General features: G+C 44.4%; 1 protein-coding gene across 1 annotated transcript in view; it reads left to right on the top strand.

Annotated features, from left to right (window-relative positions):
• The first annotated feature begins 399 nt into the window (after nucleotides 1-399).
• Nucleotides 400-24,274, top strand: part of NDRG4 (NDRG family member 4) — a 79,819-nt gene continuing 55,944 nt past the window's right edge. The window contains exon 1 of the mRNA XM_025920812.2: nucleotides 400-577. The gene's annotated coding sequence lies outside the window, so the exon portion shown is untranslated. The remainder of the gene's footprint in view (nucleotides 578-24,274) is intronic.

The following is a 24,274-nucleotide window of genomic DNA, read 5'->3' as shown; positions in this document are numbered from 1 at the left end:
AATTTCTGGAATCTGTCTCTCTCAAATATACACCACGGACATCCTTCCACGTCATCTAGTTCATTCCTTTTATGGCTGCGTACTGTCCTACAGAATGTCTGAGCTGTTGTTTAACCAGAAACCTGTTGCCAGACATCTGGCTGTCTCTCTGTTTTGTTTGAAGTCCTTGTTCCTCTGCCTTCACGCACTCCTGTGGAAGGTTCTGCAGACAACTGTGGCCGACAGAATAATAGCCTCCCAAATATGCCCACACCCTGATCCTCAGAAGCTGGGAATCTGTTTTGTTACATGGCGAAGGACTTGCAGGTGTGACGAGTAAAGACTCCTAGGATGGGGCGCCTCTCCTGGGTTAGCAGGTGGGCCCCATATAATCACAGGGCTCCTTGTACGAGGAGTTACAGCAGGGGGTGTGTGAGGAAGCAGGGGTCGGAGGAGTGCTCTTGCCAGAAGGAGGCCACAAACCAGAGAACACAGAAGCCTCTAGAAGCCGGAAAAGGCAGGGAAACGGTTCTCCTCTAGAGCCTGAAGAAAGAACGCCGCTTTGCCAGCCTATTTAAGACTTCTGACCTCCAGAACTGTAAGAGAATCCGCTTGTGGATTTTTTTTTTCAAACTTTTTTCTTCTGGTAAAATACATGTCATGTAAAATCTACTTGTCTTAACCATGTTTAAGTAAACCGTTTAGTGGCATTAAATATTCATAACGTTAGGCAGCCATCAAGACCATCCATCTCATAACTCTTTTACTTGCAAAACAGAAACTCCGCATCTATCAAACAGTGACTCCCCCTTCCCCCCTCCCCACTGCCAACCAAGATTTCACTTTCTGTCTCTCTGATTTTACTACTCTAAGATTCTCATGTAGTGGAATCATACAGTATTTGTCTTTGGGGGGCTGACTTGTTTCTCTTAGTGTCTTCAGATTTCATCCATGTTTTAGCAGGTGTCAGAATTTCCCTCCTCTTTAAGGCTGAATAATATTTCATTGTGTGGTGGTGGATTTCCAGGGGGGACTGAGATAGGCATTCTTAGCTAAGACACCAAGAGGTGGCAGCTGATTCCAAGCAGAAATCCAGCTGACAACATATCAACGAATTGGAATCAGCTGACAATGTAAAAGATACCCATGAAAAAAATCAGTGACAATTTTATCTAACTTGCGATGTTTAAATTTAACAAAAGAGGGGTGCCTGGGTGGCTCAGTCGGTTGAGCATCCTACTTTTGGTTTCAGCTCAGGTCGTGATCTCATGGTTCGTAAGTTCGAGCCCCAGATGGGGCTCTGTGCTAACAGCGCGGAGCCTGCCTGGGATTCTCTCTGCCCCTCCTCTACTCTCTCTGTCTCTCAAAATAAATAAACTTAAAACATTATTTTTTAAAATTTAACCAAAGTGTTTATAACAGATTTCTGAAGGAAATCAAGTCTGTTTTTAGGGGTTTTTTTGTTTGTTTTTTTAAATATAAGTGGGCTAGATCAAAGCTAACTTGATTTGATGTAGACTTTTCAGAAACAAGTGGGTAGATCTTAGGGGTTACACTAGCCACTGGAGACACAAACATACATGAGAAATTCTGTGCTCTTAGTGGTCAAAAACTAGTATGTAAAACTCTATAGAAGATTTCATTAAAACAGTTCAGAACAGGTAGCTCCTTTCCACAGATATTCTACAGACTTTGGTAGTTGTGGATTCTTCTCATTGCTGTGCTGTTTAAAACAATTTTTTTTTAAGTTTTAAAATTATCCACTCATCTGTCAATGGACATTTGGGTTGCTTCTATGTTTTAGTGCTTGTGAATAATGCTGCCATAAACTTGGGTCTACAAATATCTCTTTGAGACACTGCTTTCAATTCTTTTGGGTGTACATCAGAAGTGGAATTGCTGGGTCATTTTAATGTAAATGTTTTGAGGAACCTTCATGCTGTTAACAATAGTGACTATGCCATTCTACATTCCCACCAGCCAATTCCTCCACATCTTTCCCAACTCTTGATGTTTTCTGGTTTTGATAGGAGCCATCTAATGGGTGTGGGTGGTATCAGATACCCCATTTGATTAGCATCTCCCTCATGAGTAGTAACTGTTGCGCATCTTTTCATGTGCTTGTTGGCTGTGTACAAGTATCCCCTGCTTTTCAAGAGTTCCATGCTGTGCCATTTTTCTTTTACGAAAGACCTGTTCTCCCTAAGCGAATGAAATCTGAAGAGGATTTTCGCTTTTATTAAAAGGCAAAAAGCAGAAATAGCGCTCCGCGTTTGTTTTGCCGTGAGCCTTTATGGAGACAGCGTGCGGTCTGAACAGCTAGGGGTCCCGCCAAGCTCCTTCCCCGGGAACCACACTCAGCATCAAGCTGACAGAGCTTTGAACTGTGTCTCTGAGCGTCTGTGCTTTATCTCCGTTTACTTTGTGCATCCGTTAGCAAGATGTGTCCTAAAGCATCAGAAAAGCCTACGGGGGGTATTATTTGGAGTCTGGGAAGGCTCAAAACTTTTCCATATAAATTAATGATAACTGCTTCTTTGCTTTACAACATTTTGGCTTGAGAAAAGTTTCATAGGAACCCTCTGCTTCCAGTTAGTGGGGGAAACCGGCATCATCTTTGGAGAAATGTCTGTTCAAGCCCTTGGCCCTTTTAAAATCAGATTGTTTTTTGTTGTTTTAGTTCTCTATATATTCTAGATATTAATACTTAATCATATGTATGATTTGCAAGCAGTTTCTCCCATTCTATGGGTTGCCTTTCTATTCTGTTGATGGTGTCTTTTGATGCACAAAAATGAAGTTCAATTGACCTACTTTTCCTTTTGTTGACTATACTTTTGGTGTCCTATCCAAATTCAGTGTCCTGAAGCTTTTGTCCTATGGTTTTCTTCTAAGAGTCTTAGATCCTATATTTAGATCTTTGATCCATTGTGAGTTAATTTTTGTATGTAATATTAGGTAAGGGCCCACCTTCATTCTTTTGCATGTGGACATCCAGTTTTGCCAGCACCATTTGTTAGAAAAAAATTATCCTTTTCGAATTAAATAGTCTTGGCACCCTTGTCAAAAATCTTCTGACCAGGGGCGCCTGGGTGGCTCAGTCGGTTGAGCGTCTGGCTTCGGCTCAGGTCATGATCTCACGGTTTGTGACTTCGAGCCCCGCATCAGTCTCTGTGCTGACAGCTCGGAGCCTGGAGCCTGCTTCGGATTCTGTATCTCCCTCTCTCTGCCCCTCCCCCACTCATGCTCTGTCTCTCTCTCTCTCAAAAATAAATAAACATAAAAAAAAAAATCTTCTGACCATAGCAGCTCCTGGGTAGCTCAGTCAGTTAAGTGTCTGACTTGGGCTCAGGTCATGATCTCATGATCTGTGAGTTCAAGCCCTGCATTGGGCTTTGTGCTGTCTTTGGATCCTTTGTCTCCCTCTCTGTTTCTGCTCCTCCCCTGTTCATGAGTATGTGCGTTCTCTCTATCTCCCTCTCAAAAATAACATTAAAAAAAATATTTTCACTATATATGTGAGGGTTTATTTCTGGATTTTCTGTTCTATTCCCTTGGTCTGTTCTATTCACTTGGCCCTGTCTTTATGCTAATATCATGCTGTTTTGCTTACTGTAGCTTTGTGGTAAGTTTTGAAATCACAAAGCGTGAGTCCTCCAGGTTTGATCTTTTTCAATATTGTTTTAGCTGTTCCAGGTTTCTTGAGATTTCATATGAATCTTAAAATAGGATTTTCTACCTCTGCAGAAACATCGTTGGGATTTTGATGGATTGCGATGACTCCGCAGATCACACTAGGTAGTATTGACCGCTAAACAGTATTATGTATTTTGAAACAGTATTATGTAAAATAAAAAAAAAACAAAAAAAATCCAGTATTATGTATTTTAATCCATGAACATGGGATGTGTTTACTTCTATGTCTCCTTTAAATTTTTTCAGTGATGTTTTGTAGTTTTCGTTGTACAAATCTTTCACCTCCTTCATTAATTCCTAGGTATTGTACTCTTTTGGATGCTGTTATAAATAAAATTTTCCTAATTTCCTTTTCAGACCGTTCACGGCTAGTGTATAGAAATGCAATTGATTTTTATGCATAGACTTTGTATCCTGCTACTTTGCTGAGTTCATTTATTACTTCTAACAGTTTTTTTTTTTCTTTTTTCTTATGCAGTCTTTGGTGTTTCTTACATGTAAGGTCCTATTATCTGTGAGTGGAGATCTTTTTTCTTTCCGGTTTGGATGCCCTTTATTTCTTTTTCTTGCCTAATGCCTCTTACCAGAACTCTGAGTACTGCATTGAATAGAAGTAGTGAGAACGGGCATCTTTGTCTTGTTCCTGATCTTAGAGGAAAAGCTTTAGTCTTCTACCGTTGAGTATGATGTTTGGCTGTGGGTTTTGCATACATGGCTTTTATTATTTTGAGGTAGTTTCCTTCTGTTTAAGTGTTTTTATCATGAAACAGTGTTGAATTTTGTCAAATGCTTCTTCAGTGATTGAGGAAGTCATGTGGGTTTTTTCCCCTTCGTTCTGTTAATGTGCTGTATTACACTGGTCAATTTTTGTATGTTGAACCATTCTTGCACTAGGGGAATAAATCCCACTTAGTCAGGGGGTATAATCCTCTTAATATGCTGCTGAATTCAGCTTGTGAGTATTTTGTTAAGGATTTTTCCATCAATGTTCATAAGGGCAATTGGTCTGTAGTTTTGATTTTGGGTTTTTTTGTTTTTGTTTTTTGTCTGTTTATTTGCTTGTAGTGTCTCTGTCTTCAGTATCAGGGTAATGCTGGCCTAATAGAATGACTTAAGAAATAGTCCCTTCTCTTCAGTTTTTTGGAGAAGCTTGAGGAAGACTTCTATATCTTTAATTGTTTGGTAGAATTCAAACCATCAGGGCCAGGCTCTTCTTTGGGGAAATGTTTTTTAATTTTTTTTGACATTTATTTATTTTTGAGAAACAGAGCATGAGAAGAGGAGGTGCAGAGAGAGAGGGAGACACAGAATCCAAAGCAGGCTCCAGGCTCCGAGCTGTCAGCGCAGGGCCCAATGCGGGCTCGAACTCACGAACCATGAGATGATGACCTGAATCAAAGTCAGATGCTCAACCCACTGAGCCACCCAGGCACCCCTCTTTGGGGAAATTTTTGATTACTGATTTAGTCTCCTTACTAGTTACATGTCTGTTCAGATTTTCTATTTTTTCATGATTTAGTCTTGGTAGATTTATGTTTCTAGGAATTTGTCCATTTCATCTAGGTTTTCCAACTTCTTGGCATACAATTGTTCATAGTGCTCTCTGAGGCCTCTTTATTTCTATAAAATCTGGAGTAACATCCCTCCTTTTAGTTCTGATTTTAGTAATTTGTCTTCTCTCTTTTTCTTAGTCCGTCTAGCTAGAATTTTATCAATTTTGTTGGTCAAAGAACTAATTTTTGGTTTTATTGACTTCCCCTCCCCTCTATTTTTCTATTTTCTTTAAAATTTTTTTAATGGTTGGGGCGCCTGGGTGGCGCAGTCGGTTAAGCGTCCGACTTCAGCCAGGTCACGATCTCGCGGTCCGTGAGTTTGAGCCCCGCGTCAGGCTCTGGGCTGATGGCTCAGAGCCTGGAGCCTGTTTCCGATTCTGTGTCTCCCTCTCTCTCTGCCCCTCCCCCGTTCATGCTCTGTCTCTCTCTGTCCCAAAAATAAATAAACGTTGAAAAAAAATTAAAAAAAAAAATTTTTTAATGGTTATTTTTGAGAGAGAGAAACAGAGCATGAGCAAGGGACAGGGGGTAAGGGGGAAGGGGCAGAAAGAGAGAGAGAGAGAGACCTAGAATCAGAAGCAGGTTCCAGGCACTGAGCTGTCAGCACAGAGCCCAACCCGGGGCTTGAACTCCCAAACCACAGGATCATGACCTGAGCCAAAGCTGGACACTGAACTGACTGAGCCACCCGGGTGCCCCTATTTTTTTTTTTTTTAAGATTTTAATTTTTGGGGGGGGCACCTGGCTGGCTCAGTTGGTTGAGCGTCCGACTTTGGCTCAGGTCATGATCTCGCGGTCTGTGAGTTCGAGCCCCGCGTCGGGCTCTGTGCTGACGGCTCAGAGCCTGGAGCCTGTTTCAGATTCTGTGTCTCCCTCTCTCTCTGGCCCTCCCCCGTTCATGCTCTGTCTCTCTGTGTCTCAAAAATAAATAAAAACGTTAAAAAAAAATTAAAAAAAAGATTTTAATTTTTTTAAGTAATCTCTACACTCACGTAGAGATCAAACTTATAACCACAAGATTAAGTCACATGCTCTATCGACTGAGCGAGGCAAGCCACCCCTTTCCCTTGTCAATCTCCTGTTTTTCTGCTCTAATCTTAATTATTTGCTTCCTTCAGCTAGCTTTGGATTTAGTTCTTTTTCTAGTTCCTTAAGTTGTAGAGTTAGGTTCTTGATCTGAGATCTTTCTTGTTCAAGTGTGGATAGCTATGAATTTTCCTTTACGACTATTTTTGCTGCATTCGTTTTGGTATGTTGTGGGTTTGTTTTATTTTCATATTTAAGTATTTCCTAACTTCTCTCGTGATTTCTTTGATCCATTGGTTACTTACGAATGTGTTTGTTTACGGTCCACATACTTGTGAATTTTCCTGTTTTCCTTCTGTTACCGATTTCTGATTTCATCCCATTGTATTTGGAGAAAATAGGAGTTCTTTTTAAATCTACTGATACTTAATTTTTTTTTGAGACTTAATTTTTGTGGCCTAACGTATAGTCTATCCTGAAAAACCCCTGTGTACTTGAGAAGAATGTGTATGCTGCTGTTGGTGAGTAGAGAGTTCTGTCTGTCAGATCTAGTTGGTTTATTGTGTCTATTTCCTTCTATCTGGTTGCTGTATCCCTTATTGAGATTGGGCTATTAAAGTCTCCAACTATTACTGTAGAACTGTGTTTCTGTCTTCAATTCTGTTTGGTTTTGCCTTATATATTTGGATTGTCATTAGATATGTAAATGTTTACAACTGTTAAATTTTCTTGTTGCATTCCAGCTTTTAATATATAATGTCCTTCTTTGTTTCTGGTAACCATTTTTGATTTAAAGACCTTTTTGTCTGATAGTAAGAAAACCATCTTCTCTTTTGCCTCTGTTTGCATGGAATACCTTTTCCCATTCTTCAGATCTGTTTGTGTCTTTAAATCTAAAGTGAGTCTCTTGTAGACAGCATATAGTTGGGTCATGTGTGTTTATCCATTTTTGCCAATCTAGGTCTTTTGACTATTTAAAAGTAACTATTGGTGAGGAGGGACTTTTGTCATTTTGTTTTCTATACAACTTAGGGCTTTTTTTTTTCTTTTTTGTCCCTCATTTGTCCCTCATCACAGTCTTTCTTTGTGTTTGTATTAGTTGACTTTTTATTTATTTTTTAATTCCTAATTTCCTTTTGTGTATGACTATTCCCCTTGTGGTCACCATGGGCATTACACTTGATATCCTAAAGTTCTTTAATTTGAATTTATACAAAAAAACTCTGCTCCTTTACAGCTCCACCCTTGCTGTTATCACAAAAATATACCTTTATACATTATATACCCAAAAATGTAAACTAATGATTTTTAATGCATTAGTCTCTTAAATTATGCAGAAAAAAAAGTGGAGTTACAAGCCATGGTTACAATAATATTAGCTTTTATAATCGACTATGTATTTACCTTTATTGAGATCTTTGTTTCTTCATTTGGCTTCAAGTTCCTGTTGAGTGTTCCTTCTTTTCACCCTGTAGGAATCATCCCCTGAGCATTTTCGGCAAGACACATCTAGTCACAGACTCCTTCCACTTTTGTTAGCTGGAAATGTCTTCATTCTCCCTCACTTTTGAAGGACAGTTTTGTTAGTTACAGGACTCTTGGTTGACAGTGTTTTCTTTTAGCCCTTTAAATATATCTGCTCACTGTACTCTGGCCTCCAAAAATTTTTGAGGAGAAATCTGCTGATAATCTTATTACGGATCCCTTGTACATGATGAGTAGCTTCCCTCTCCTGCTGCTTTTGAGAGTTTGTCTTTTGATGGTTGATGTGTGTTGTGTGGGTCTCTTTGAATTCATTTTACTTCATTTGTGGAGCTTCTTGGAGGTTTATATTCATGTGTTTCATAAAATTTGTTAAGTTTCCATCCACTATTTCTTCACATGTTCTCTCTGGCCTCCCCCAGTTTCCATTCTTCTTCTCCCAATTTCCATTCTTTTTCTACCAATTTCCATTCTTTTTCTCCTTTCCACACTGGCTCTTCCCTCCTTCTGGGACTCCCAAAAAGTGTATGTTGTATACTTCATGGTATCCCACGGGTTCCTCAGTCTCTGTTCACTTTTCCTCATTCTCTTTTCTTTGGTTTCCTCAGACTCTGTTATTTCCTTTGTCCTATATTCAAGATTATTCAGGATTCTTCTGCCAGCTCAAATCTGTCTTTGAATCCCTCTAGTGAATTTTTCACCTCAATTATTGTTCTTTTCAGCTCAATTTCTTTGGCATCTTTAAGACTGTTCTCTTTAAAGTGTTTTAAGACTGTTGTTTAGGGGGCGCCTGGGTGGCTCAGTCAGTTAAGCATCCGACTTTGGCTCAGGTCATGATCTCGCAGTCTGTGAGTTCGAGCCCCGCGTCAGGCTCTGTGCTGACAGCTCAGAGCCTGGAGCCTGCTTCAGATTCTGTGCCTCCCTCTTTCTCTGACCCTCCCCCGTTCATGCTGTCTCTCCCTGTCTCTAAAATAAAACATTAAAAAAAATTAAAAAAAAAAGACTTGTTTAGTATATTTGCCATTAGGTCATTGTAAGAGACTGTGTTGATTTACTTTTTCCCTTTGGATGGAATGTACTTTTTATTTATTTGTAAGCTTTGTAAATTTTTTGGGAAAAACTGTGCATATTTTGAATTCTTAAAGTTTCTATTTATTTTTGAGATAGCAAAAGCAGGAGAGGGACAGAGAGAAGGAGAGATAGAATCCCAAGTAGGCTCCACACCATCAGAGCAGAACCTGATGTGGGGCTCGAACTCACAAACTGTGGGATTGTGACCTGAGCCAAAACTAAGAGTTGGACCTTCCACCGACTGCACCACCCAGGAACCCCCGATTTTTTTTTAATTAAGTAGGCTCCACATTCAACATGGGGCTTGAACCCATGACCCTGACATCAAGAATCACATGCTCTACTGACTGAGCCAGTCAGGTGCCCATGGATACTTGAATTTAATTATATTGTGAATGTGAAGATCAGATTCCCCCCGCTTCCCAGGGTTTGCTGGGGATTTGCTTTGTTCTTTAAATTTTGTTTATAACTTAAAAAAAAAATCTTTATAGACTGCGGCACCTGGGTGGCTCAGTTGGTTGAGTGTCCAACTTTGGCTCGTGATATCCCAGTTCATGAGTTTGAGACCCACATCGGGCTTTCTGCTCTCAGTGCAGAGCCCACTTCAGATCCTCTGTACCCCCTCTCTTTGTCCCTCTCCTGCATGTGCTCTCTCTCTCTCTCTCTCAAAAATGGATAAACATTAAAATATATATACTGTCTCTGTGCCAAGGACCAGCCCTAACGTATAAAGTTAAGGTCCTGGCTCTTATTTTAGCCTTTCCTTGGGCTTGCATGATCATTTGCCATTTTCCACCAAATATGCAGTTGCTTTGAGTGTCTGTGATGGGTTAATTCTACATGTAAACTTGACTATAGTCAGGGATGCCCAAATAATAATGGTATGTGTTATTTCTGGGTGTGTTTGTGAGGGTGTTTCCAAAAGAGACTAGAAGAGGATCAGGAGAACTGAGTAAAGATTTGCCTTCACCCGTGTAGGCGGGTATCGTCCAATCCATTGAGGATCCAAATAGAACAAATAGGCAGTAGAACAGCAAATCATTGTTCTTCTTGAGCTGAGATGTCTATCTCCTCCTGCCCTCAGATCTTAGACCTTCTGGTTCTTGGGACTTTCCACTCCAGTACTCACACCAGCAGCCCCTCACCCCCCTGGTTCTTAGGGCCTCACCTCAGACTGAATTATACCAGTGGTTTTCCTCCTCCTCCAGTTTGCAGATAGAGATCGTTGGACTTCTCAACCTCCATAGCATGAACTAATTCCTATATACACACATATATAGGAGATTTATAATATCCACATATAATATATTGGTTCTTTTTCTTTGGAGAACCCTGAAGAATACAATGTCCTAGTCTTAATGTATGTCTCCCAAACTAGAAAAAGGTAAAAATGAAGGGGAGTGGGGAGGAAGCATCCTGGGCCTTTAAAAAAATTTTTTTTTTTACGTTTATTTATTTTTTGAGACAGAGAGAGACAGAGCATGAACGGTGAAGGGTCAGAGAGAGAGGGAGACACAGAATCAGAAACAGGCTCCAGGCTCTGAGCGGTCAGCACAGAGCCCGACGCGGGGCTCGAACTCACGGAGTGTGAGATCGTGACCTGAGCTGAAGTCGGCCGCTTAACCGACTGAGCCACCCAGGCGCCCCAACATCCTGGGCCTTTAAATCCCTTGGAAGTCACCTCAGCTGGAGGGAGAGGGGTTGCAGCAACCGGGGGGGGGGGGGGGGGGGCGCACAACAATGGCTCCCTGCCCCTTTGTCTATACTTCTGTGATCAAAAGCAATAATCAGCAATCAGAGCACAGGTCTCTGATATTTGGAGAACGAGGTCCTTTTTCGCCCACTCTGGCCCCTGGAAGCTTATGTAAGCTGTTCCAGGGATATGGGCACAATGATCTACCATGGGGACAGGGAATGGGTACTTCTGAGCTCAGAGCTGAAACCAACCAAATTAACTGCAATTTAGCTGTCTGAACCTTTTCCCTGGAAGTTACAAGCCTTCAGTAGACTCCAGAGTTCCAAAATATATCTGACAGATTCTACCAATGCAATTGTTGCCTAGGTAGGAAAACCTACTTCTGATGGTTCCTACTCCACCATTTTTCCAGAGTCCTCTTAATATGTATTATTTCAAGCAGCCTAGTTTTCAGTAATTGGTTAGAGCAGTGATGAGAAAATAATTCAATAGGAGACCTAAAATTTCTGGTTTAAAAGATAAGCTCGTTTTCTCCATTTATCATCTTTTACGTACTTATGGTTTCCAACTCGGGCCCTGCCTTCCAGATAAATTTAAGGTATCTATGTACTTCTCAAAATATCAACCCCCGAATGACCCATCTCTGCAGACCCTGCTGACTGGAGCAAAATAAGCATGGTGCTAGATTTGAGCAGCACGTTTGGGCATCTCACGTTAAGCTATGCTCATTATGCTGGAAATGAACCGAACACCTGAAACTTCTCCCTTCACGTCTCTTCTGTCCTGTTCTTGAATCCTTGGTCTGTTTTTCTGACTTTGGGGCATGACTCACCTTTGATTCCTCCTAAACTTCATGTTGTCTAAATAGGTGATGTGTCTCACATCACACTACTGACTGGCTCTTTGTTGCCATTTCAATTCCATGTACTTTGAGAGAAAGGAAAGAGCAGGTAAATCTGGCCCCTTAAATCTCAGAGGAAGGAAGCTAATAGAGGCAACATAATAAATAATATAGTAGGTAAAAGGCTCTATATTTAAAAAAAAAAAAAAGGCTCAACTTGAGGGCCTAGGATGTGATTTACATGGGAAAGCTTCACAGGAAAGCCTAACATGCTTTCCTAGCCTTGTGCTTTTCTCCATTTGGCCTAAGAATGGTGGACACTCTCATTTCCCCACCCCTAGGACTTCATAGTGGCCCTCCCAGTGGGCCATAAGCATGGGATTACAAATAAATGAGTTTCCATAATTACTGTGCTGCCAGAGGCTTCTGGTTGTGTCTATTCTGAGGCAAGGGTAGATGAGGATCAGGGCTTTAGAATCTTCTCCAGGTTCAAGTCCTGGTTCTTCTGTAGTGTTGGCCTTGTGACCTCAGGCAAGTGAGCCAGGCTGGCAAGACTCTGGCCCCTGACTCCACTCACCCTCATCCCTGCTTTCACTCTGGAGCCGCACCATACCCCCAACCAGTACACAAATGTACCAAGAACTTCCCAGAGTTTGGGGCTCAGGCAGCCTATAGCGAAGAAGGAGAAATCCCCTGCTACTTTACCAAAGTGGCTGTAGAAAGGGCTATACCAACTCATAGGCATTCCCTCCACCTGCCATCATAGTAACTTCTTGGTTTCTACATCCATTCCAATCCATCGAATGTTCATTCATCTATCACACGCTAAGTGGGAGCCAGCCAGGCATGCACTAGGCTCTGTTCTGAGCCACAGCAATGAATGGGACAGGGACTCCTTCATAGGGCTTTTCTCTTACTGTCATTCATGCCCTTGAGCCTGCAGCTGACCTGGCCAGGAAGAGCAAGCAAGTCAGGCTCAGTCCCTCCTCTGTCGATAGGGATCATAACAGTCCCCATCTCCTAATGTGGTCCTGAAGCTCCACAGGAGATAGAGAAAGGAGGGTTAGTAGCTGGAACTAGACCAGTATCTAGTACATGGTAAGTGTGTTGAATTATATAATCATTATATTCTACTAGAATATAAACTTCCTCAGGGCAAGCCTAATATCAGATTCCTTTTTTTTCTTTTTTTAAGATTTTATTTATTTTTGAAAGACTGAGAGAGACAGACCATGGGTGGGGCAGGGGCAGAGAGAGACAGAGATGGGATCTGAAGCAGGCTTCAGGCTGCAGAGCCTGACACAGGGCTCAACCCCACGAACCGTGAGATCATGACCTGAGCCGAAGTCAGAAGCTCAACCAACTGAGCCACCCAGGAGTCCCATACTGATATCAGATTCTTTCATTCATTTCCCTTCCAGAATATAAGAAGGTGGAAAAACACTGAATTAGGAGTGACAAAACCCAAGTTCAATGATTTGGCCATTTATGTAATCATCTAATGACTGTGGATTGGGTTCCTACTCTGTTGGAGCTAGTGTTGAACACAGCGGATGAGCTCCTTGGCCTCATGGAGCTCACAGTCCATGGGGAGGGACAAGTACTCAAAAAGTGAACACTTAAGTTAATTTCAGACCGTGATCAGGGCGGGAAGAGAAGACCATGACAACTGGTGTAGATTTCTTGTCCCTGGGGGACTGCAGAGCCCAGCAACTCCATGTTGTTGAGCCCCCATGTGTGGGCTTGGAGCCAGGTGAGCCCAGGTTCAAATCCTCTCTCTACCAGCACAGACTCTGAGACCTGGGCCCATCACTCTCCCCTCCAGGTTTTAGCACCCTCCTCTGTAAGATAGTGTAGGGTGCTGTGCAGGTGAGCCTGGACAGTGGGAATGGAGGAACTCAGACTGTGTCCCAGACTGAAAGTATCCCCTAATTTCATATGCTGAAGGGTGAACCCACAGTATGATGGCATTTGGAGATGGGGTCTTTGGGAAGTAATTAGGTTTTGAGGAGACCGTGAGGCTGGGGCCCTCATGATGAGATTAGCACCCTAGTAAAAGAGGTTGCCTCTCTCTTTGCCTCCCTCATCCCTGCCTCTTTACATGCATTAAAAGAAGAGGTCCTGTGAGCCTGCAGTGGGAGGATGGCCACTGTGCCAAGTGGAGAAGTCTCAGGATGAAACCCACCTTCTCAGTACCTTGATCTTAGACTTCTGGCCTCCAAAAGTGGCAGATCAGGGACGCCCGGGTGGCTCAGTCGGTTAAGCGTCCAAACTTCAGTTCAGGTCATAAGCCCCCAGTTCATGTGTTCAAGCCCCGCATTGGGCTCTGTGCTGATAGCTCAGAGCCTGGAGCCTGCTTCAGATGCTGTGTCTCCCTCTTTCTCTGCCTCTCCCTCACTTGCACTGTCTTTCAAAAATAAATAAAACGTTAAAAAAAATTTTTTTAAGTGGCAGACCATGAATTTCTGTTTAAGCCACCCAGTCTCTGGTACTTTGTTACGGTGGCCTGAGCTAAGGTGGCACGGCCCCAAGCACGGTGACAGGGTGCACATCCACGGTCCCTGGTTCATTTCTGCCATTAGGTTCAGGGCTGCATTTGGAGCTGTAAGCGCTGTCCATGTTTCCCTAGGGTGGGTGACAGGCACCGCATCGCCTGTCTGCGGTCAGAACTGAGCACCCGACTCTCTGGGCACAGCCCTGAGCTGATGGGGATCGGTGCCAGGTCACTGTTCTTAGACGCCCTCCTCCAGGGGAAGCCCACTGCATGGCTCCCAAGGTTTTACCGCAGCCTGCAGCCCCTTCCCACCCCACCCAAGTCTGAGGGATGTCCAGAACCTGCTGGCTGTGTGTGTCCATAACACAGTAGGCTGGATTCTTTCCTGGTGTTTCACTTCGGATGAAGCTTTGCTGCAAAAGAAGAGGGGAGATTGGAAGGGGCTCACCCATAGGACAGGACCCAATTTCTAGAGCGTGAGAAACCAGGCAGTGGTGTCCCGAGAGACAGGGTTTCTCACCATACAGGAGAGCAGAGCACAGCAGGAAATTCACTCCCCACACAGGTATTGAGTGGCTGCTGTGTGCCAGGCACAGGCGGTGGGGGAAGGGAGGGGCTCTGGGGTACAGACGGGACCCAGACCGTGGAGGCACGGAGGTCAGGCTCTGGGATCAACCGTCCTGGGCCAAGCCTAGCTCCTCTACTTGGCATCCCCGAGAAGCCAAGAACATCTGTTGTTTTCTGTCAACATTCATTCTCCATCTGCCCTCCTACCTCTACACTTAGCGTCCTCTGAGAAACCACCCCTTTGACTCACATGGTCCCGGAGAAGCTGATTGTGAGCCCTGTTCCAGGGGAAGCGCACAGGCCCCTCCTCAGCCCATGCCTGTCAATGCCTCTCACTCCCCCTGCCATGATGCACACAAGTCAGAGCCCAGGACGCACGCCTAGGCACGCATGAGTTCCTGTTGGACCTGAAGCCAGAGAGGAAGTAGGGACCAGGACTTCTGTGTCCATCTGGCCACTAAACAAAACCCCAAAGTAAATCAGACACGGGAGAAGCAAGAGCCACAGATGAGGAACCAAGGCCTGATGGCTTTTGAGTCCATGGGTTAGCCGTGCCTGAACTAGCCGGGTCCCCACACTTCCCAGCAACATGAGCAAATTGATGGCTTCTTTTAAATTATTTGTTATAAGCCCGTCGACTTTCTGTTCTAATACACATACCCAGAGCAGTGGCAGGTTTCTAAAATTGGAGTACAAACGAGACCACAGTATTCCAGATTGTACTCAACGACTCAAGGTTAGTGAGGGACTATTGATAAGGGGCAGGTTGGTGACGGCATCAGAGAATATCTGATGTAGACAGAAAAGCTTCTCACCTAAGTGGCTTTGTGGATACCAGATAAAGCCTGACCTTTCCCCCCTCTGTTTTGAGGGTGACTCACAGGCAGACTGGTTGCTCCATGGGTACCTTCAACCTCCCAGGCAGGGGATGGCCAATATCCAGGCAGGCTCACTGGCCCCAGGATTAATGCATTCAACTCCTCCAGGAACAGGATTCTTTATTATTATTTTTTTATTTAAAAGAATTTTTTAATGTTTACTTTTGAGAGAGACAGAATGTGAATAGGGGAGGAGACAGAATCCAAAGCAGGCTCCAGGCTCTGAGCTGTCAGCATAGAGCCTGATGTGGAGCTCGAACTTACAAACCACAAGATCATGACCTGAGCCGAAGTCAGACGTTTAACCGACAGAGCCACCCAGGCATCCCCAGGAACGGGATTCTTAGATCAAGAGAGGAACAAGGAAAAGCACGTTTCTGGGTAGAGGCTGGCAAAGCGGCAGGAAGAATTCTATCTCCAGATGGGACGGGCAGGAAGCTGCTAGATCTCTGTCAACTAATGGGGCCTGGCTCCCCTAGCTGCTTAATAAACTGATATTTCCACAGGAAAGAATGAATGAATGAATGAGTAAGCAGACCTCACAGAAGAGCAGAGTATGGGAGATGGTTATTATACAGGGAATTTCCTGAGACCTCAAACGACCTTGGGACATCACTTGACATGGTGGGTCTCAAATTTGTCATTCAGATTTTTGCCACATTTGCCTGCCACCAATTTTATTTCAAGTAACCCACTTTTTAAAACTTAAATATACTATGGCAAGTACACGTACAACACAGATGCAATAATTCTAAGCCTAGGCCAGCCTCTCTGTTAAGAAGGATTAATGAGCTGGAGAGGTGTTAAAGACCTCCAGAAGCAAACAGAGACTTTGTCTTGGTATAATCAGCACCGAAAGGAATGACTTCCCATGAGATTTACTGCCGCTTGAAACCATGTTGTACATCTTGGATGTCATAAGATGTGCTTGTCTTGGGCTGTTGGGACACAGAAACACAGAAACGGAGGACACGGCAAATCTGTGGCTTGGGACCTCCTAGGCAAAAGGCCACTAGACCACTAGTGACCTATCCTGCTGCCCCTCTGGGCTGCCCTCTGGGACCATCACCTCCCTCTTTCCTTTAGGTTTTGGTCCTTGGTTCACCGGAGGCTGGCTGGGGCTCGGAGTCCAGACTGGGTTGCTCAGAACCCTCCTGCGAAGCTCCCCATCTTGCTACGTACTTAACTACCCTAACTTCAAAGTAGCAAGGAACACAAACAATATTTCAAATTGTTGACAGCAATCATAGTGTGATATGAAAAATATCTGATGTCTATTGCTGAGACTACTGTGGTCTGTGACCTACAATAAGGTGCATGTAGAGTTTAGTGAAAAGAAAAGTGTAACCTTTTGGGCTTGTTGTTGTAAAAATACAGATTTTATTATTTGGGTAAAGCCAAAAGATGAAGAGATGATTGCCATTGGCTGGGGTACATTTGTTACAGATCTCAAGAGGAGGGGCGGAACGGGAAGGCACTGGAGCCAGTCAGGAGGAGCAGGGGGGGAAATGTGGGCCAAGAGCCTTTATTGTGGTTTCCGTGCAAGGAAGCAGTGAGGCAGGATACGCGGGCTTACGATTGGCTAGTTTGAATCATTCCAAGGGCTCTGAGGCCTAGGAGCCGTCTCTCCTGTCATCCAGGACCTGCCCATGGAGAAATCAAGGAGTGGGAATAGCGGCCCAGAGTACAAAGAGGTGGTTGGGTTATGGGTTTTAGATTTAGATGGTTTTAGATTGAAAGATGTACTCACGGGCTCGACATCATCTCTAGGGGTTAGCCCTGGGAGGGGCAGTCTCTCTAGGCTCGGCAAGTCCCCAGATAGTAAAAACACCAAGAATACATGGTTAATATGTGCATCCGAATTCACAGGCCCCCTGAGTCTTACTTAAACTGTCAGATTGAGAATCCTGTCTGAGAAAAGCCCAGATGAGAAAGGCAGCCTTAACACCTGAGAGTCAGAGATCCCAAACCCAGTGCCTTGGAGGAACAGGCAGGCGACATCAGTGAGGGCAATGAGCCAAGGACAGCAAGGGTGGGGCTGTGGGATTTATGCCCCACAAAGGCCAGCTGCTTTTAGCCCCAGCCAGTGAGGATTACCCGGGATTACACCATCTTCTGAGCATTCAGGTGAAGCCTGATACCTAAACTCTGCATGTGTGTGAAAGAGAGGGAATGAAAAAAAAATCACTGATTTTTAAATGTTGGCAATTACTTTTTTAAAAAAGTAAACATTGCATGAATAAGCACATCTCTGAGTTGCAAAAGGCCTGGGGCCACCAGCCTTGGTTTTGCCCCTGTCCCAGGGCATCCGCTCCCCCAGGGCCATTCTCGTTCATGGGGAATCTCTCCTCTTGCTGCAGGAAACCGTGCCTCCTCTGATTCTGGCTTGGTTTCTTTTGCCTATGGAGTTAAAACTCGAACATTCTTCCAGGCTTAATTTTTCCCCTGGTATTCTCGGGAGCAAAGAGAGCATGTGGGGTGACATGGCACAGCTTTTTACAAAGATTTTTTTCCCCTAAACTTTGAATTTCTGCCCCAAGTCCCTCAAGTTCTCTGACTGTGGGTTTCCTCACGTGGACCAGGAGGCTGACGACAGGGACCCCCCACCTGGGGCTGCACTGCCTATTCTAGGAGGTGGTGCAGGCAGTAAGCTGGCCAAGTACTGTCTAGTGCCACGAGCCAGAGTTGCTCGGCCTTGTCTCAGCCTCCTTCCAGGTTGGCTGTACTGTTAATCCTACCTCACTGGTGGGTAAGTAGAAGCAGGAAGACCATGGACTTGCCTGAGAGCATCCTGAGACAAAGCCGCCTGGGTAGCTCTGAGGCTGGGGGGTATGGGATGGAAGCCACCTGCCTGCCCCGCCCAGGAAGCCCCTCCCCCTGGATCTGGCTCACACCAAGAGGGATGTAGAAAGTAGAATAGATGGATCAAAGGCTTAATCATAAAATAAGAAGGACCATTATTCAGCCCTCACGTGTTCAAGGTGGGAGGCTTGATTCTGTCAGGGAGGCGAACGCCCTGAGAGCAGTTGGTGCCTATCAGGGTGGACCAGGGTGGCAGAGGCTGGCTGCTGTCCAGTGAGGCTGTATCAGTGGGCTAGAGCTGCAGTGACAAGAACCACAGACCAGGGGAGCTTAAACAACCAAGATTTATTTTCTCTCCGTTCTGGAGACATCTGAGATCAAGACGTCTGTAAATTTGGTTTCTTCTGAGGCCTCTCCCCTTGGCTTATAAGTGGCCGCCTTCTCCCTGTGTCCCCACACCATCGTTCTTCTGTGTCCACGTGTCCTCTTTTTTTTTGAAAAATTTTAAATGTTTTTATTTATTTTTGAGACAGAGACAGAGCATGAGGAGGGGGGAGGGGTAGAAAGAGGGGGAGACACAAAATCTGAAGCGGGCTCCAGGCTCTGAGCTGTCAGCACAGAGCCCAATGTGGGGCTTGAACTCATGGAGTGTGAGATCATGACCTGAGCTGAAGTCAAACGCTCAACCGACTGAGCCACCCAGGCGCCCCCACATGCCCTCTTATAAGGACACCACTCTTACTGGATTTCAGCCCACTCTAATGACCTCATTTAAGTTAATCACTTCTTTAAAGACTCTTCTCTAAAGACGGTCACATTCTGAGGTCCTGCGGATTAGGACTTCAGCATGAACTTTGGGGAGGACACAATCTGGCCCATGATGAAGGCACACGAAGCTGACAAGGGTCAGCTCACTGGTCTCCAGGGAGGCACATGGTGCTGGGGGTAGTGGGGGGTGGGAATAGGGGCGGGAACTATGGGAAGCGGGGAGGTGTCAGAGGTGAAACAGAACAAAGCCTCCCCTGCCCCAGGGTGCACCGGGCTTCAACAGGATGCTAGGAGGCCCTCAGGACCTCTCACCACTCAGCTCAGTCCAAGGCCCGCTCACTGTGGCCCCTCTCTTCAGGCACGCAGGAATAGTGCCTCAACTCTGTAACAGACAATCCAATATGAACTAAGCAAAAGATTTGAATGGAGCCTTTGCAAAAGAAGATACACTAATGGCCAACAGTACAGGTGCTCAGCATCGTTATTCATCAGGGTAACACACATTCAAACCACAAGAAGAGTTAACCCTCGCCCCAGAAAGGCTAAAATTCAAAAGACTGACAAGACCAAATGTTGGCAAGGACGTGGAGCCGGTACCACTATGATAACTTGTTTGCAGGAACGTGAAATGGTACGACCACTCAGGAAAACCAAATGAAGTGTCTTAAAAACCTAATTATATACCTACTCTATGACTCAGCAATTCCTCGTAGCTATGTAGCCAAAAGAAATGAAAACATATGCTCACCAAAAAAAAAAAAAAAAAAAATTGTACAAGAATGTTTATAGCAGCTTTCTTCCTAATAACCCCCAAACTGGAAATGGCCCAAGTGTCCATCAACAGGAGAGTAGATGAAATGTCATGTAGCCAGGCAGTGGAATATAGCTCAGCAATCAGAGGCACAATGTCACACAAAATGATGTCAGTGAATCTCAAAAGCATTATGTTAAATGGAAGAAGCCAAAGGAAAAGGAATCTGTTCCAATGATCTGAGGGTCTGGGATAGACTGGATAATGCATAGGACAACCTCTAAAAACAAATAATTATTTGGACCCAAATCTCAATGGCACTGTGTTTCAGAAGCCTCAACTAATTTATGGTGGAAAAAAATCAGAACAGTGGTTGTCTCTGGGAGATGGAGACAGGGATTGCCTGAGGCTGGGCACGAAGGAATTTTCTAGGGTGATGGTAATGTCTCCTATTTTGACAGGAATTTGGGTTACACAAGTGTATGTGTCTGTCAAACTTCAGCAGACATATGCTTCAAATTTTTGTATTTCATTATAAAGTTAAAATTAAAAGAAAAACCCGGAAAAAAACTGAAGTTTAATGGCATGCATGCTGAGGTGTTTAAGGGGATTGCACTGATGCCCACAATTTACCTTGAAATACATTAAAGAAATAAGATGGGGCACCTGAATGGCTTGGTCAGTTAAGCATCCGACTTCAGCTCAGGTCATGACCTCACGGTTTGTGAGTTCAAGCCCCTCATCAGGCTCTGTGCTGTCAGTGCAGAGCCCATTTTGGGTCCTCAGTCCCCCTCTCTTTCTGTCCACCCCCCACTTATGTGCTCTCTCTCTCAAAAAGAAACATTAAAAAACTAAATGAGATGGATGGGTGGATAGAAGGATGGATAGATACACCTAGGTGATTCTTCTCATTAAATTCTTTCTGTTCAAAGCACTGGTGTGGTTTCTGTCTCCCATGTGGACCTTCACAGCCTTTGAGAAGCCATTCAAAAAAGGTTCTTAGTCCATCATCCAGGCCCTTCGCCATCCAACCAATGCATCCAAACACATTATCCTGTACCCTAATTTGCGGTCACAGTCAGCAAGTGGCTATTTCGTGAAGACAACTCTAGCTTTCCTGCCGCCCCCTCACATGCCGGGGTCGCTCTGCACATTCTCTTCTGTTTGCCTGTGTGTCTTCCCACTTCTCCTCCTAAGTGTCATTTACCTCCTCTTTGATACCTTCTGTGATTTTCTCAGGCAGAGAAAAGGACTGCCTCTTCTGGGCTCTCCCAGTGCCCTCCCAGAGCATGTACCCAACCTGGTGCTGTTGGCATAACTGTGTCTCCCAGACTAAGACCTGCTCCAGGCTTGGGACCCATCCCCATTCCTTCCTGAATCCTGTGAGCCTAGACCATTGCCTGACCCTGGGAGAAACTCCATATCTGTTGAACGAAAAAGATAAAGAAACAGATCCATTCTAGAGTGGTAAAGAAAAGCAGTTTCTAAGGTCTAACAAACGAAGTTAACATTTTAAAAACTCAAGTTCCATTCCACTTAAAAAATATATTAAAATTATTTAGTGAATATAATTGTTAGCCTGGATCTTGTTTTTGCTCTCTCTTTTATTTTAGCACGAGTTGGGGAGGGACAGAGGGAAAGAGAGAGAGAATCTTAAGCAGATTCCTTGCTGAGCATGGAGCCCCAACTTGGGGTTTGATCCCATGACTGTGGGATCATGACGTGAGCAGAAATCAAGAGGAAGACGCTCAACCAACTGAACCACCCAGGCGCCTCTTGTTTTTCTCTTTTTCTTTTTTATTTATTTTTTTAATATGAAATTTATTGTCAAATTGGTTTCCATACAACACCAGTGTTCATCCCAACAGGTGCCCTCCTCAATGCCCATCGCCCACTTTCCCCTCCCTCCCACCCCCCATCAACCCTCAGTTTATTCTCAGTTTTTAAGGGTCTCTTATGGTTTGCCTCCTTCCCTCTCTGTAACTTTTTTTTTCCCCCTTCCCCTCCCCTATGGTCTTCTGTGAAGTTTCTCAGGATCCACAGAAGAGTGAAAACATATGGTATCTGTCTTTCTCTCTCTGACTTATTTCACTTAGTATAATACCCTTCAGTTCTATCCACATTGCTACAAAAGGCCATATTTCATTCTTTCTCATTGCCAAGTAGTATTCCATTGTGTATATAAACCACAATTTCTTTATCCATTCATCAGTTGATGGACATTTAGGCTCTTTCCATAATTTGGCTATTGTTGAAAGTGCTGCTATAGGGGCGCCTGGGTGGCATAGTCAGTTAAGCGTCCGACTTCAGCCAGGTCACGATCTCGCGGTCCGTGAGTTCGAGCCCCGCGTCGGGCTCTGGGCTGATGGCTCAGAGCCTGGAGCCTGGTTCCGATTCTGTGTCTCCCTCTCTCTCTGCCCCTCCCCCGTTCATGCTCTGTCTCTCTGTCCCAAAAATAAATAAACGTTGAAAAAAAAATTTAAAAAAAAAAAAAAAAAAGAAAGTGCTGCTATAAACATTGGGGTACAAGTGCCCCTATGCATCAGCACTCCTGTATCCCTTGGGTAAATTCCTAGCAGTGCTGTTGCTGGGTCTGTTTTTTTCTTTTTAAGCAGAGTTCTCACTTTCTGCTTCTCTGACTGGCTTTAACAAGTTCATAAAAGTTTATTTAACAAATTCATAAAAGCCAGACTTGCCTTGATGGTCTGCCTGAAGGACCAGATTCCTTAAGGATCTGGTGCACATTATTTTTAATGGTAGTATCTTTTTCTTGTTTTATTCTTGAAATTATACATCTTTTTATAAATTAAAAACAATGGGAGGGGGCATCTGGGTGGCTCATTCAGTTAAGCAACCGACTTCAGCTCAGGTCACCATCTCATGGCTTGTGAGTTCAAGCCCTGTGTCAGGCTGTGTGCTGACAGCTCAGAGCCTGGAGCCTGCTTTCGGATTCTGTGTCTCCTTCTCTCTCTCTGCCCCTCCCCCACTCATATTCTGTCTCTCAAGAATAAAAAAATTTTAAAAATGGGGAGTGAAACAGATAAGAGACCCATAAAGAAGAAAATTAGAGCCACATAAAAAAGAAACTAAAAACTCCCTAAAACTCCCTAAAATCCACCTAAAAATAACCACTGTTAGCATTTGGCAAACCAAGTGCACCAGTAAGAACCCAAGCTGCCTCTTTTAAAAACAATCCGATACTTTTTATTTTTTATGATTTCAAACTGTCCTGTCTGGTTGCTAAGCCTGAGCACAGACAGCTGAGGCCTTACCCTTAGTGAGCGGACCCCGATCACAAAACCCAGGTCCCAGCTCTGAAGTCTGCAAGGCTGTGGGAGCATGAGTTCAAAGGACAGACGGCAAGAGTGAAAAAATATCTCGAGGGTGATAAAATGACAAATAGCCCAATGAACAAATTTTAAAGCACACTCATATTTGAAAAACAGAACTATTAAATTAGCAAAAGGGAACACATTAGACATGGCAGAGCTGAGTTTCCAAATGTCTTTTTGGAAATAATTAACTCCCGGAGGCAGGAACTGAGTACATTCCCTGCAAGTGGGAAGTGGCTACAGGCTTACAAACTGGAAGGTGGCCCTGGTGAAGGGGCGTGTGGAAGAGGGCTCTGGGAGGGGCTGTGCTAGGAAACCAGGCGTTTCTCCCCATACCAGGAGGCTCTTGGAAAGAATGCTTAAGAGCACAGGCTGGGAGAGATGCCTGGGTGGCTCACTTGGTTAAGCGTCTGTCCAACTCTTGATGTCGGCTGAGGTCACGACTTCACAGTTCGGTTTGACCCAGTTCAATTCGTGGGATCAAGCCCTGGGTCACGTTCCGTGCTGACGGCACAGGGCCTGCTTGGGATTCTCTCTCTCCCTCTGTCTCCCTGCCCCCTCCCCTGCTCTCTTTCTCAATAAATAAATAAACATTAAAAAAAAAAAAAAAAGCAGGGGCTGGGAGATCTGGGCCAGTCTTTTCTCCACCACTTCAGCGGTACGATTTTGCCAGCCAGTGTGTTAACTTCCCCAAGCCTTGGTTTTCCCATGTATAAAATAGGGGAAATCTAGATTCCTACTTCATAGGATAGTGGTGACAGACATAGAGAACATTTCAGATGGATTAGCAGTCTGTGGTCAACATTCAAGGCTTGCAGGTGACAAACTGTGGTTGCTCCCAGGACAAATGAGATGGAAGAAGGACAGGCATGTGTCCAGGAGGCTCACAGCTGATTCCGGAGAAGAAAGGGACCAAGCACCATGAAGGTCATTAAAATGACCTGGGACCTTAGAACTAGACTCTTGCTGATTCACTATAGGCAAGAAATCATGCAGTGAGATTTAACGCAGGCAAAGCCCCTGAGAAAACAGACTGATCCTGGCGAACCAGCCAGCTATTGCTGCAGCACTGCCGGATAACAACCATCCCCCAAATCCAGGGACTTACAACCACAAGTGTTTGTGGGTCTTCTTGCTCAGGGGACTGTAGATAGGCTGGTGCAGCTCCTGTCCCCAGGACCTTGCCAGACCTACTCCCTGCATCTTATTCTGGACCCGGGCTCTGTAGGAGGCTGCTACCCAGTATGTGTCCTTTCCAAGTCAACAGCCAGGAGATCAAGAGCCAACTCAATCTCAAAAGCACACATGTGACGTCTTGTGACATTGCACTGACCAAAG

Source organism: Puma concolor, chromosome E2 (genome assembly GCF_028749965.1).
Source record: "Puma concolor isolate L17-30 chromosome E2, mPumCon1.1.hap2, whole genome shotgun sequence".
Lineage (NCBI taxonomy): Eukaryota > Metazoa > Chordata > Mammalia > Carnivora > Felidae > Puma > Puma concolor.
Note: the sequence above shows the minus strand (reverse complement) of the source record. Positions and strands in the feature narration are given on the sequence as shown.